This window comes from Bubalus kerabau, chromosome 6 (assembly GCF_029407905.1).
Source record: "Bubalus kerabau isolate K-KA32 ecotype Philippines breed swamp buffalo chromosome 6, PCC_UOA_SB_1v2, whole genome shotgun sequence".
Taxonomy (NCBI): domain Eukaryota; kingdom Metazoa; phylum Chordata; class Mammalia; order Artiodactyla; family Bovidae; genus Bubalus; species Bubalus kerabau.
The window spans coordinates 108,906,887-108,919,489 of record NC_073629.1 but is presented as its reverse complement, the minus strand read 5'-3'; the positions used below and the strand labels follow the sequence as shown (position 1 = coordinate 108,919,489).

General features: G+C 47.3%; 1 protein-coding gene across 1 annotated transcript in view; it reads left to right on the top strand.

Annotated features, from left to right (window-relative positions):
• CDCA8 (cell division cycle associated 8) overlaps positions 1-12,603 on the top strand; it is a 176,662-nt gene that overhangs the window by 71,366 nt on the left and 92,693 nt on the right. The gene's annotated exons all lie outside the window — the stretch shown is intronic.

Genomic DNA, 12,603 nt, shown 5'->3' with positions numbered 1-12,603 from the left:
ATGGCATCTTAGCTGGGGCTGCTGTAGCAAAATACCATAGACTGAGTGACTTAAACCACAAACATTCATTTCTCACAATTCTGGCAGCTGGGAAGTCTAAGGTCAGAGTGCCAATATGGTTGCCTTCCTAGTGAGAACTCTCTTCCTGGCTTATAGACAGCTGTCTTCTCACTGTGACCTCACATGCTGGGGAAAGGAGGAGGACTCTGGTGTCTTTCTCTTTTTATTTAAAAAAAAATTATTTATTTATCTGACTGCATGAAGTCTTAATTGAGGCATGCAGGATCTTCATTCTTTAGCTGCTGCATGCGAACTCTTAGTTGTGGCTTGCAAACCCTTAGTTGCGGCGTGTGGGATCCAGTTCGCTGACCAGGGATGAAACCTGGGGCCCCTGCACTGGGAGTGTGGCGTCTTAGCCACTGGACCCCCATCTTTCTCTTCTTACAAGGGCACTAATTCCATCATGGGGGCTCCATCCTCACGACCTCATCTAGACATAATCATCCCCTCTTCCTCCAAATACCATCACATTGGGGATTAGAATCTCAATGACATGAGTTTTAGGAGGACACAAACATTTAGTCAATAGCAGATGGAAATGTCTCTTCATTCCTAAGGGGGTATGAGGGTAGTAAGACCCATACTCGTCAAAATAAAGTCTCTCGATGTCTGTGCAGTGACCAAGAAGCCTCCCTCTTTTTTTGGCACCACAAGTTGTCTGGAAGTGTCCATCACTCTGCCTTTACAGGAGGATTACCTGTGAAGAGGTGGTTAGGCAGGAAGAAAGTGGATCCTGGGCTGTGGGGTAGCTCATTCTGTAAAAACAAACAACTTGGTATAAAGCAAGGTTCTCTCATTGTGGGATGGATGATTGAGTTCTTATTTCTCTGAGTCTGAAACAAATAAACCCCAAACTATTTTTTCTAGAGGAAAGCCAGGCCATGTCCTAGACAAGAGTGGGAAATACCTCCTCCCTTGAGACTCACTTTTATTGCCCCCAGGGCAAGCATCATGAGTTTAAACACAACTTTGCTAGAACATTCCTACCTCTGCCATGGTGTTTGAGGAAAGTCTCTCAAAGCTGGTCAGAAGCAACTTGACACCCAGTGAAGACCCAAAGGTGTCCCCATCTGCCTCACCCTGTCCCTTTGGTCCCTCAAACAGAGAGGCAAGAGCCCACTTCCGGAGACGAGACTAGGATAATGTGTTTCTGATGCCTCAATTTGGTTCAAACCAGAATAAACACGAATGGCAAAAATCAGCCCATGAGCTCATTCAGGCTTTGATCAGAGACATAATTTCATTATGAAATTTTGAATCAGGCTGTTGTGAAGTCTTGCCAAGGAGTTTCATTTTCCCAGATGATATGGTGGGTTGTTTCTCTCCTGTTCTCATACTCTGCTTGCGTTTAACATATGAACTTTCCATCTATTTTTATCATGTGATCCATCAATTCTTTTACAGCAGTATTTGCTGATCCTGACAACTGGACTGCAGTTCTACCAGCAGATAAAAGCCTCATCAAGGAAGGTCAGGCTAAAGTTATGGGTTTGGTGTGCCTGCTTTGCTCAATGCATGTGTAATACATTTTTCACATACACCCTTCCTGATGTCATGGTGACCAGAAGAGGCAAGGCATACCTCCAGGCCTATAATTTCTCAGCTTTAAAACTGACATGTTCATTTAACCACCCAGCAAGACTGCAGTGTGATCATATGAATTATAATACATGAAAGCATTGTATACCCAGCACATGCCATGTAGATAGAAGCTTTCTCTTTCCCTCCGGACCCAGAGTTAGCACTTCACTCCCTGGAGTCTTGCTCTGAATAAGCACAGGTTTGTGTGAATGGGAAGATCCCAACAGGAATAGAGTAGGAAGGTGGTTCAAAATCAAGCTTTGTGCCAAGTGCTGACAGGAAAAAATGGACTAGTGTTTTCATGGGAAGCAGAGAATCTTTTTTGGTTGTTGTCATTTAATTTTTTTTATTGGAGTTTAATTGCTTTACAATTTTGTGTTACTTTCTGCTGTACAACAACATGGATCAGCATACGTATACAAATCCCCCTCCCTCTTGAGCCTTCCCCCCATACCACCCCCTCTCGGTCATCAAAGAGCACTGATCTTAGCTCCCTGTGCTATACACAGCACGGAAGCAGAGAATCTCGACCTCACTTCCTTCTTCATTCTGTAAAAACCTTTTCATTGGGATCTAATGGACAAGTAGCAGCAGCTTTTTCAAGAGGTGTTTTTTTCAAAGCATGATCTGAGGACCACCAGCATCAGAAACACTTGGGGGAGTCAATGAAAAATGCAGACTTTTAAAAATTTTATTTATTTACTTATTTATTTGGCTGTGCTGGGTCTTAGTTGTGGCATGAGGGATCTTTAGCTAAGGCAAGCAAACTCTTAGTTTTGGCATGTTGGATCTAGTTCCCTGATCAGGTATCGAACCTAGTCCCCCTGCACTGAGAGCATGGAGTTTTGGCCACTGGACCACCAGGGCAGTCCCCAGACTCTTTTTTTTAAATTGAAGTACAGTTGATTTACAATGTTGTGTTAGTTTTTGCTCTACAGCAAACTGATTTGCTTATACACACACACACACACACACACACATACATTCTTTTTAAATATTCTTTTCCATTATAGTTTATCATGTGTGCATATGCCAGTCGCTCAGGCATGTCTGACTCTTTGGGACCCCATGGACTACAGCCCACCAGGCTCCTCTGTCCATGGGATTATCCAGGCAAGAATGCTGGAGGGGTTGCCATTTCCTCCTCCAGGGGATCCTCCTGACCTTGGGATGGAACCTGAGTCTCCTGCACTGGGATGCGGATTCTCTACCACCAAGCCGCCTGGAAGCCCATTACGGCTTTTCACAGGATATTGAATATAGTTCCCTGTGCTGTACCGTGGGGCCTTGTTGTTTATCCATCCTACATGTCATAGTCTGCATCTGCTCACCCCAAACTCCCACTCCTCCCCCCACCAACCCCTTGGTAACAACACATCTGTTCTCTATGTCTGTGAGTCCGTTTCTGTTTCATATGTAAGTTCATTTGTGTCATATTTCAGATTCCACATATAACTGATATCATATGGTATTTGTCTTTCTCTTTCTGATTTACTTCACTTCTCTAGGCCCCTCCATGTTGCTGCAAATGCCATTATTTCATTCTTTTTAAGGCTCAGTAATATTCCATTGTGTGTGTGTGTGTGTGTGTGTGTGTATATATATATATATATATATATATATATATATATACCACATTTCTTTTATCCATTCACTTGCTGATGGACATTTAAGTTGTTTTCATGTCTTGGCTATTGTGAATAGTGGTGCTATGAACATAGAAGTACAAATATCTTCTTGAATGATAGTTTTCTCCAGATAGAAGCCCAGGAGTGGAATTGCTGAATCATATGGCAACTCTAAAATACGCAGACTCTTGAGTTTCACCCAAGAACTACTGAAACCAGACTCTCTGGAGGTGGGGTCCAGGAAACATATATCTTAAAAAACTTCTGTAATGATCCCTCTGTACATAAAAATTTGAGATCTGAAAAGCAAAGTCTTTCCCCAAAGTCCCCCTGGGGTTTTCTGATGAACTGACCCGAACTGATAAGACCAGTCCAAGTAAGACCTAGTTCCTTTCCCACCTATCTTAAATCCGGTCTTTTTTCTCAGCAGAGCAGGGTGAGAAAGGCTGCAGCAATGTCTCCTGCACTCTGAAAATATATGTCTTGGCTCTGCCCCAAATGCCTTGATATTTATGCTGCAGCCAGAGGGTCGGTATCCTTTGGCAATGCTCCATTTTAAGGCCATTAGCTCTTAATTAGTGCCAGCTTGTTGGTGTAGGCTTCCCAGCTGAACTAAGAGCAGAGGCTTCTCTACTCAGCCTCCCGTGTTTCTCTGGCAAGTCCTGATGAAGTGACTCCTGCTAGGTGGGGCCAAGAGTTGGGCTCTTGAAGTGGCTGCTCCTCACTCTGAAAGAGTTACCAGCTCCCCACCCCACGCAGAGGCTCTGGGGCCCTGGAAGAACAGAGAAGCACTCTAAATAAATGTTTAGGGTTTTGTTACATTTGCTGAAAGCAAAAAGAGAGAGTCTTCAGACACCCTCAACAGTTTACAAGGGAATATAAGAAAAATAAAGTGTGTTCAACTGGAGCTTTATGGACCAAACTGCCCCCTAACCCCACTTTCAGTCTCGAGTTCCAGGGAGATTTTAGACAAGCATATAGCCAGCTGATGAGCTGGGTGGCTATGGAAAGCTATTAAAAGCTGAGAGATTCACCCCAGGAATCTCAAGAAAATTCTCTTCATGGATGATGTATCTGGTCACCACTTCTAAGTGGGAAAAAGAGAGTCTATATTGTTCTTGGCATTCATCTCATTACTCGGTAAGGAGCTCTTCAAAAAGATCCCTAGATTAAGCTTTGGAAAAATAACTAGCAGCATTTTGCTCCTTCCTATCAGTGAGTCCCTGTGGTCCTCAGCATATTCCACTGAAGAAAATCCGAGAAGCAATTTTTTGAGATGCTATTAATGGCCTCTAGTTTGCAGCCGGGTTTAGATAACTCAAGATTGCTGGCTGCCTCCTGAGAAGTGGATCCAGAACACACACTGATGTGGGAATCTGAAGGATAATTCCAAATCGCAGATAATTGTTTAAGCTCCAAGGAGGCTGGAGAGCCCATATTAAGTCATCTCCCCAGGATCAGTGTGTTTCCTATTACACTTGATATCTATCTGTCCAATGATCCTTTTGATTTTTAAGCTGTTAGACTAAATCTTTGTGTAATTCTCCCCCCGCTCCTGCCCACCTCCCTCCTTTTCCTTAGAAAAACACATTTTAAAAATGTTAACCAGGTACCTTAGATTGTTTCCAGAAGAATAATGTCAGGTTGAAGCATCTGAACTCTACTTCTGAAGCTGATGTGTCAGGGGAACCTCTGTCTGTCAGGTCAGCCTTGCCCTGGGGGAAGCTTCTGCTCAGCAAGACACTGAGGTTTTCCTTGGCCTCCTGCATCCCTCTTGCTCCTTTGTCTAGTCTAGTCTAGACTGGGAACAAAATCTGACTTCCAAAGGAGAGACACAGACTAAGATATGGAAGAAAGTTAGGACAAATACTTTCTCAAGCAGCGAAGCAAGAAGTGGTCAAAACCTTGATTTATGTAATTTTTTAGAACCTTGATTAGAAAAAGACAGATCTGCCAACTTCCTCATTTCAGGAAAAATCGATCCTTCCAACTCACTGTATCAAGGTTGGAGGAATCTTCTAGATGCTTTCCATGTCTATTAGAGAGAATTTAGAACTCTAAGTTGCACTTCCAGCCAGGGATGGACAAATCCCCCAGATGCCTGGCTACTGTGCCCAGCACCTGGGGACTCAGATTTCTACTGTGTCCCTCGCCTCCCAGTGCACTAGGCATAAACCAAGTAGCTTATTTCTGAGGGCAGGGATCTCCTGTCAAATCCACCAGGTGCCTGTTTTTATAGGGCTCACAAGCTAAAAATGGTCTTCATATTTTGCAGTGATCAAAAAAAACATAAAAAATAATATGTTGTGACACGTGAAGCTGTTAAGAAATGCAAATTTCAGAGTTCATTAATAAGGTTTTATTGGAACACAGCCACCCCGTTTGTTTAAAAAATGGTCTGGGGACTTTCCTGGTGGTCCAGTGGTTGGGATTCTGTGCTTCCACTGCAGGGGGCTGCAGGTTTGATCCCTGGTCGGGGAACTTGGGTGCTACACGGTATGGCAAAAAAAAAATTTTTTTAACGGTCTACAACTGATTTTGCTCTACATCAGCAGAGATGAAGAGCCGTCCTGCAAACCTAAAATATTTACTACCTGGGTCTTTACAGAAAAAGCTTGCCACGACTCTGTCCTGGTCTCTGGTGTGTGTTCTGTGCATTGAACATGCATGCAACTGACTAGAGCTGACTGTTAGTTTCCATTACCCTCCGAGAGTGAAAGTTGCCTGTCTCAACATGGAGATAGTTATTTTTTTTCTGCCCTGGGAATTCAAACGATGGGGTTCCCTACACATCTGAGTGTAGCTGATGCTTTAGTGGGCCAGCAGGGGGCTCTCTGCAGAGGTTTATATTTCAAGGGGAGGGGGCAGAGGGAGCCTGCACGGAGGTGAAACCAGAGTCTGGGAAGAGCGATGCTGGCCTGTTTCTGTCAGCCTAAAGGAGAAGCAGCTTCAGGCACAAATCTGAAGAGCCCCTTTTTCCAGAGTCTTTATGAGATTGGTTTCAGCCATCTTGAGGCAACTACCACACAGGTAGAGAAGAGAGAATCTCTGCTTTGTCCAGCGAGATTTAGGAACTCTGGGGTCTTCAAGGTCTGCAGCTAGGGTGGGCAGTTTCAGGAGCATTCTGAGGAAGCCCCCTGGGGCCCAAGGCTGGTGCACATGCTGGCAGTCATGCGGTTTAAGGCTGCCCTGAGCAGCTTCACAGCAATGACTGATGAGGGTGTGGCCAGGAGAGGCAGGGCCTGGTGGATGCCTGTGAGGATCCTGTGGTATTGCTTGTGGGCACATAGGATCTGTGCCCTGGATCCCCCTCCTCGATAAACAAGTGAGACCTGAACAGGCTGGGTGGGGAGAAGTGCAAATGTGAGCGCAAAAATGCAAAATGTGAGTTTTCATACGGCTCAGCGGCAGTGCAGCCAAACTCCTTGAGTTCAAGTCTTGGCTCCACTATTAGCTGTGTGCCCTGCTCACTTCCCTTGACCTCTTCATGCTCAGTTTTCTCATCTGTAAAATGGGCATAATAAAGGTACCCAAGCCACAGGGCTGTGCTGAGGATGAAGTAAGGCAATGCAAGCAAAGGACTTAAGATAGTCTATGTGCTATATAAATGTTAGCCATTGTTATTTTGAGTATGTCTCCAACTGTACCCACAGCTTTGTGAGACTTGGGAAATGCAAGAACGAATCCCACAATCTCTGCTCTCAGAGCTGACACTGGGCTGGGGACACTTAGATGTCATAAAGGTTTATAGATAGTCCATAGGAAACACAGAGGATGGGGAGCACCTTCACATGCAAATTAAATCTAAAGATGACATATGAGTAGACCCACAGAGGACAGCACAGGGATCACATTTTAGGGGGAGGGAACAGCACGGACAAAGGCACTTACATTTTGGAAAATTCATTTGAACTAGGTAGCACTGAATAGTTCTGGGTAGAAGAGAAGATGGGAGGGGGGAGGGGAGTGAAGGGAGGTGACTCTGGAAAACTGGGTTGTCACACCAGTGGTGGCCAATGACAAAGAGATCAAGGTCTGGTTGCTCTGGTCCAGTGCCCTAATGGACTTTGATGCTGGTCTTATTTTTCCTCCCGGAAGGAAAAAGGAGAAAGCCCTATTGATAACTACCATCTCCAGGAATATCATGAGATTAAAGACATTCAAATGAGACCTTTCCGTTCGTTCACTTTTTTTTTTCATTCTTTCGACAAACATCTAGCATGCAATAACAAAAGACGCATGCAATTGGTGGAAAATACAGGGGACATATGGGCTGAGCAAGGGCTGGGTGTGAAGAATGTGGGGCAGCACATGGAAGGGAAAGCAAGACGCAGGAAGTGGTTGGGAGGGGGCTGCAAGAGCTGTGGGGGGAACAGGGATGTCACAGTTGATCAATGGAGAGGAATCAGAAGGACCAAAAGAGGGAAGAAGGATTTTTAGAAAACGAGGGAATTAGGGAGGGGGAAACCATGGGAATGCAAAGAGAATGTGTTTGTGAGAAACTGAGACGCAATGTCTGTGGATATTTTGTTGGTTTGGGGGCAGGAAAAGAATTGTAAATATGCATGGTCGGCAAATACCTCATACAACAAAATACCTTGTGAGAATGGATATGAGGCAGGAGAGAAATCAAACAGTCTTCAGCAGTGGTTCTGCCCTTGGGAGACAGGCCAAGTATACATTGAAGGCAGTTGCTGTTAGTCTCCCAGCCCCTGGGGCAGATCCCAAGTCTGAACCAGATGGGTTTTCTGTGAATCTCAACTGGCACAAGCAGCTGATGGGCCACCGTGAGGCTTTTCTGTCTGCTCCCCTCCTTCTCTGTGGAGCTCGGCCCTTGGGAGGTGGCCCGAGAGGCCAGGATTCCACTTGGTGGCCAAAGTCAGGTGGTTCCAGCTTCAGGCCTGTCCCAGAGTAAGGCTTACTTTGGACTTTACTCTGCCTTCGACGCCCCAGCCCCATGGCGCATCAGATCGAATGAGTGGAGAGCAGTCCGTGCCCTACAGAATGTGGTTTCCTCATGCCCCAGGCGGTGAAGAGCACAGAAGAGGGACGCTGGCCCAAACCAGAAACTTTATCCAAATGTAAAGCCCTAAAAGATGACTCTAACGATAGAGATGTTCAGGTGACAATGCTGAGTTCCACAATCATGAGCCTGCTCTTCACGGGGCCTTGACACCTGAGTCCTCCCCCTTGGAATCCTCCGAGATGAGACAGTGGATTCGACAACCTACATGGGCATCTGCACGTGCCCTCCTGGCAGTCCTGGGGCCAGCAGAGCCAGAGCTCTTGGGGCCACCGTCTCAACTGCCCCAGCCTCCTTCAAAGTCAGTGTCTTGCTCCAGCTGCCTTGAGAGGACTCTTCTCATGATTCCTGAGATTGTGACACCCTCATTGTCAGCGCCATTGCCAAGGGAGCCATCCAGGGCTGGCCTGGGAAAGCACTTTGCTTTGTTCCTTGAGCTGCCAGCTTGTTTGACAGGCTTGGATCTGGTCTGGCTGTTCCAGCATCACTTAACCCCCTCCACTGCCCCTGAATCCCTGTTCCCCCTCCTCCTGTTCCCCTGCCCTGAAGGCTGCCGGCTTATTCCTTTTGGAGATGAACTCATTGTTGACTTTAACTCACTTCGATGTTTCCCAGGGAAGCATGCTGGCTGGAGGCCCACCCCAGCTCCTAGAAGAAGACAGCAGGGCCAGTGCCAAGATGGGGTGCCAGGGGCCTTGGAACTGCCAAAATGCCTCCCATTTTTATGGACGGGCCTGGATCAACCTGAAGACATTCCAAGTATTTAATCAGCAGCCCATGGTACATATTGGGTTGCAGAGGGAGCCCTCAGAAGCCAGCCCTTTCAGGAGATGAAACTCAGCCAGAGGAAGGAGCCGGCCTTCTCCATGGGCCAGGCTGATGCTCCGCAGATGGAAAAAGTGCCTCCCAATAACAATAATCAATAACCAAAGGCTGGCAGCTGCTGTGGCCCGGCTTGAGGCGCCCTTGTGGGCTTGGCTCTGCCCTCTTCCCTGCACAGGACTGAGTCCAGCCAGGAATCCATCTCACCCACCAGCCTGCACCAAGCTCCGGGAGAGCAAACAGGCGAGGGAGGAACCATATTTCACATACTTTCTCTTTCAAAATGTAGCCCTGTTTCGCAATTTCCTACTTAAGTTCTGGAAGGCTCTAGGGTAGGACCCAAGCCACCTTCTTCAGCCACTGGCCAGGTCTCTCCTTCTTCTCACCACCAACGTTGTAGGCTAGAGGTAGGAGAGACAGGTGTGGATCCATGTTGAGCAACCTTTCCACCCTCCCCCATCAGGGCTGCTGATCCATGGTCTATTTGATGCTGAAGCCAAGCGAGGCTTCAGACAAAACCTGTTTATTCCTCACCCTGTGTCGGCTCTTTCCCTCGGGAGAGCCAGGAGGGACGCCACACCAAAGCAGGTGCACCCAGCTCAGGCATGCTGGTCTCAGCAACCCCTGGGGCACCTAATCTCCAGATCTTCCCTACTCCCCTGTAACAAGGCTTTTGTTCCGGCTCACTTTTACTAGCCAGGCAGCACTCCAGCCCCATTGCAATAAATCCATCTAATCCTTCAAAATGGAATCTGTTCTCTCTGGTGGTTTTTCTCCTTTCTTACCACGCTTCACCAGGCTTTCCACCTGTTGTCTGTTTCAATCTAATCTGGACCACAGCTGGAGGAGTCAGGAGCAAAAAAAGCTCGCACCTGGATTCCTGGCCCTGTGTCAGGGACTTGAATCAGGGCCCAGGAAGCTGACCCTTTTAATTCTCTCTGTCCTTCTGAACCAAACCAAACAAACCAGGGAAGGGGCTGGGGGGAAACCTACTTAAAAAACAACAGCAAATTCAGCATGCACAATCCCATCACCCAAAATATTGAAATGGAAGACAAATGCTTTCCCGGGAGAATCAGTCTGAAACATACCAGAGCTGGCATTGGGTAAGGTGGACAGAAATGTGTTAGTCTGAGAGATTCTGGGACCCTGTAGAGGAAGGAGCTAACATTTTCCAAATGACACCATAGCCAGATGACAGCTGTATACACATCCCATGCTGTTGTTGCCTAAACCTGGGAGTAGGGTCTGCAATCTTGACCTGACTCCTCACTTCAGCACCCCCTAATTCTGAAAATCACAAAGTGTGACTTCCCATCCATCCTAACGGTCTCCAGCCTCAGGTGGGCTGCTTCCAAGTCTGCGAGCAGGTAACCACTCTCCACCTTGAAACCCATACCTTATCTCCATCTCAAAAACACATTGTTAGTCTTGAAAGGACAGAGTGAGACAGACCAGGGTAAGGACGCACTGGAATTGCACCTGGACACACCAGCCTATCAGCCTCAGAATTTGCTCCTATGGGTAATTCTGTAGATGTGGCAGCTCAGAACCACCTGGAGCCCCTATTAAGTTCCCTCCTTTAACTGCCTAGAGCACCAGGAGTGGCTTGAGAAGAGATGAAGGGGAGCAGAATGCCTCAGCATCACCCAGGTGATGCAGGAGATATGGGAGGATCCAGCTCCTTCTTTGATTTAGGTTTTGGTTTTGATGTTTTAGAGGAAAGTTGAAGGCAATGCTTCTGAAGAGTTTAACATGTGTGTGAATTACCTGGGGGATCTGTTGCAAGCCAGATTCTGATTTCTATGTCTGGGAGGGGCTTGAGAGTCTGCATTTTTAGCAAGCTCCCTGTTGAGGCTGATGTTGTTGATACATGGCTACCCTTTGAGTAGCGAGGACCTAGGTTCTAGGAGATGAGGACAAATCAGTGCCAGACATGGCCAAGACGAGCCTGATGCCCAGAGACAGAAAAACAGGAAAACAGTGATACACACGCATAGAGCTAGAGGCTGGGAACAGAGAAAGACACGGCGACAAAAAGTAGGGCAGAGAAAGGACAGAGTCCGAGAAACACGGAAGGGCAAAAGAGAGAAACTGAATGAGAGATGGGTGAGGCAGAGGGCCGGAGAGACTGACAGAGTTGGGGCAGAGAGAAAGGCAGAGTAATGGGACTGGGTAGAGGCTGCAGCCAGCCGTGGTCACCCAGGCTCCTGACACGCAGTGAAGGCGCTCAGAGACATGAGTGGGTCAAACCCCACAGTGAGTCAGGGGCACAGATCTGAGACCCCCATCTTCCAAACCTTCCAGCCTTCCCACACCGGCACTGCCATCTCCTTGCCCCTGTAGAACTATCCCCCTCAGAGCCTTCCACTACTGATTTCCCCCTTCTCTCTCCTGTGTGTTCAACCTCTACCTTTTAACTGCACCCTTCCCAGCAGGTTTGAAACATTGTCAAGTCTTCCCCATCTAAAACAAAACAAAACAACTCTTTCTTGACACCATATCTCTTTCTAGCCCCTGGCTTATTTCTCTCTGTTTCTGAGCTAAACTTCCAGAAAGTATTTGTGCTGAATTCTGCCTCCATCACCCTCTGCAAAAAGCTCTGGAGGAGGCCACAGTTGGTGTGTGGGTTGCAAATCCAGGGGTCAGCTTCCAGGGCCCGTTCATCTGTCTCTAGCAGCTTTTGGTCCTCTCGATCCCTCCTCCTGCTTGCTGGCTTTTGGGATATGCCACTCTCCTGGTTTTCCCTTTGCCTGCTCCTTCTCTGACTCCTTGGCCTACTGATCTTCTGTTATCTGAGCTTTATCCTCAGAGGGCTGCAGAGCTGGGTCCTGAGACTTCTCTTTACCCAGGGCGCTTCCCAACCCACAGCCCCAAGGATCTTCTCTACACCAGCTGGCATTCCAGCTCAGATGTCCCCTGTGTGCTCTAGGCCTGCATTTGTGTCAAGGCAATGTCTACCTTGACATTTCCTTGCTGGGAAAGATTGAAGGTGGGAGGAGAAGGGGACAACAGAGGATGAGATGGCTGGATGGCATCACCAACTCAATGGACATGAGTTTGAGTAAACTCTGGGAATTGGTGATGGATAGGGAGGCCTGGCGTGCTGCAGTCCATGGTGTCGCAAAGAGTCGGACACGACTGAGCGACTGAAGTGAACTGAGTGTCTACTCACCACCGTCACCAGGACATCTCATTGGTTTCTCAAATTCAACTTGATCAAAACCAAAGTCTTTTTTCTCTTCCCGAACTGGTCTTCCTCGTGGATTCCCCATCTCAGAACACAGCATCATCCTCTGTCTGGATGTTCGAGCCAGAAATGGGGACTTTGTCCTTGACACCTTCCTCTCCTTTCTCCCTTCGTCCGTGTCCAGTTTATCACCAAACTCTGCCAACTTTGTTCTCCAAATACCTGTGACTTTGTCGTCCTCTCTCCATTACCACTGTCACCTCCACCAACACGTGTCACCTGGATGACGACGACAGACT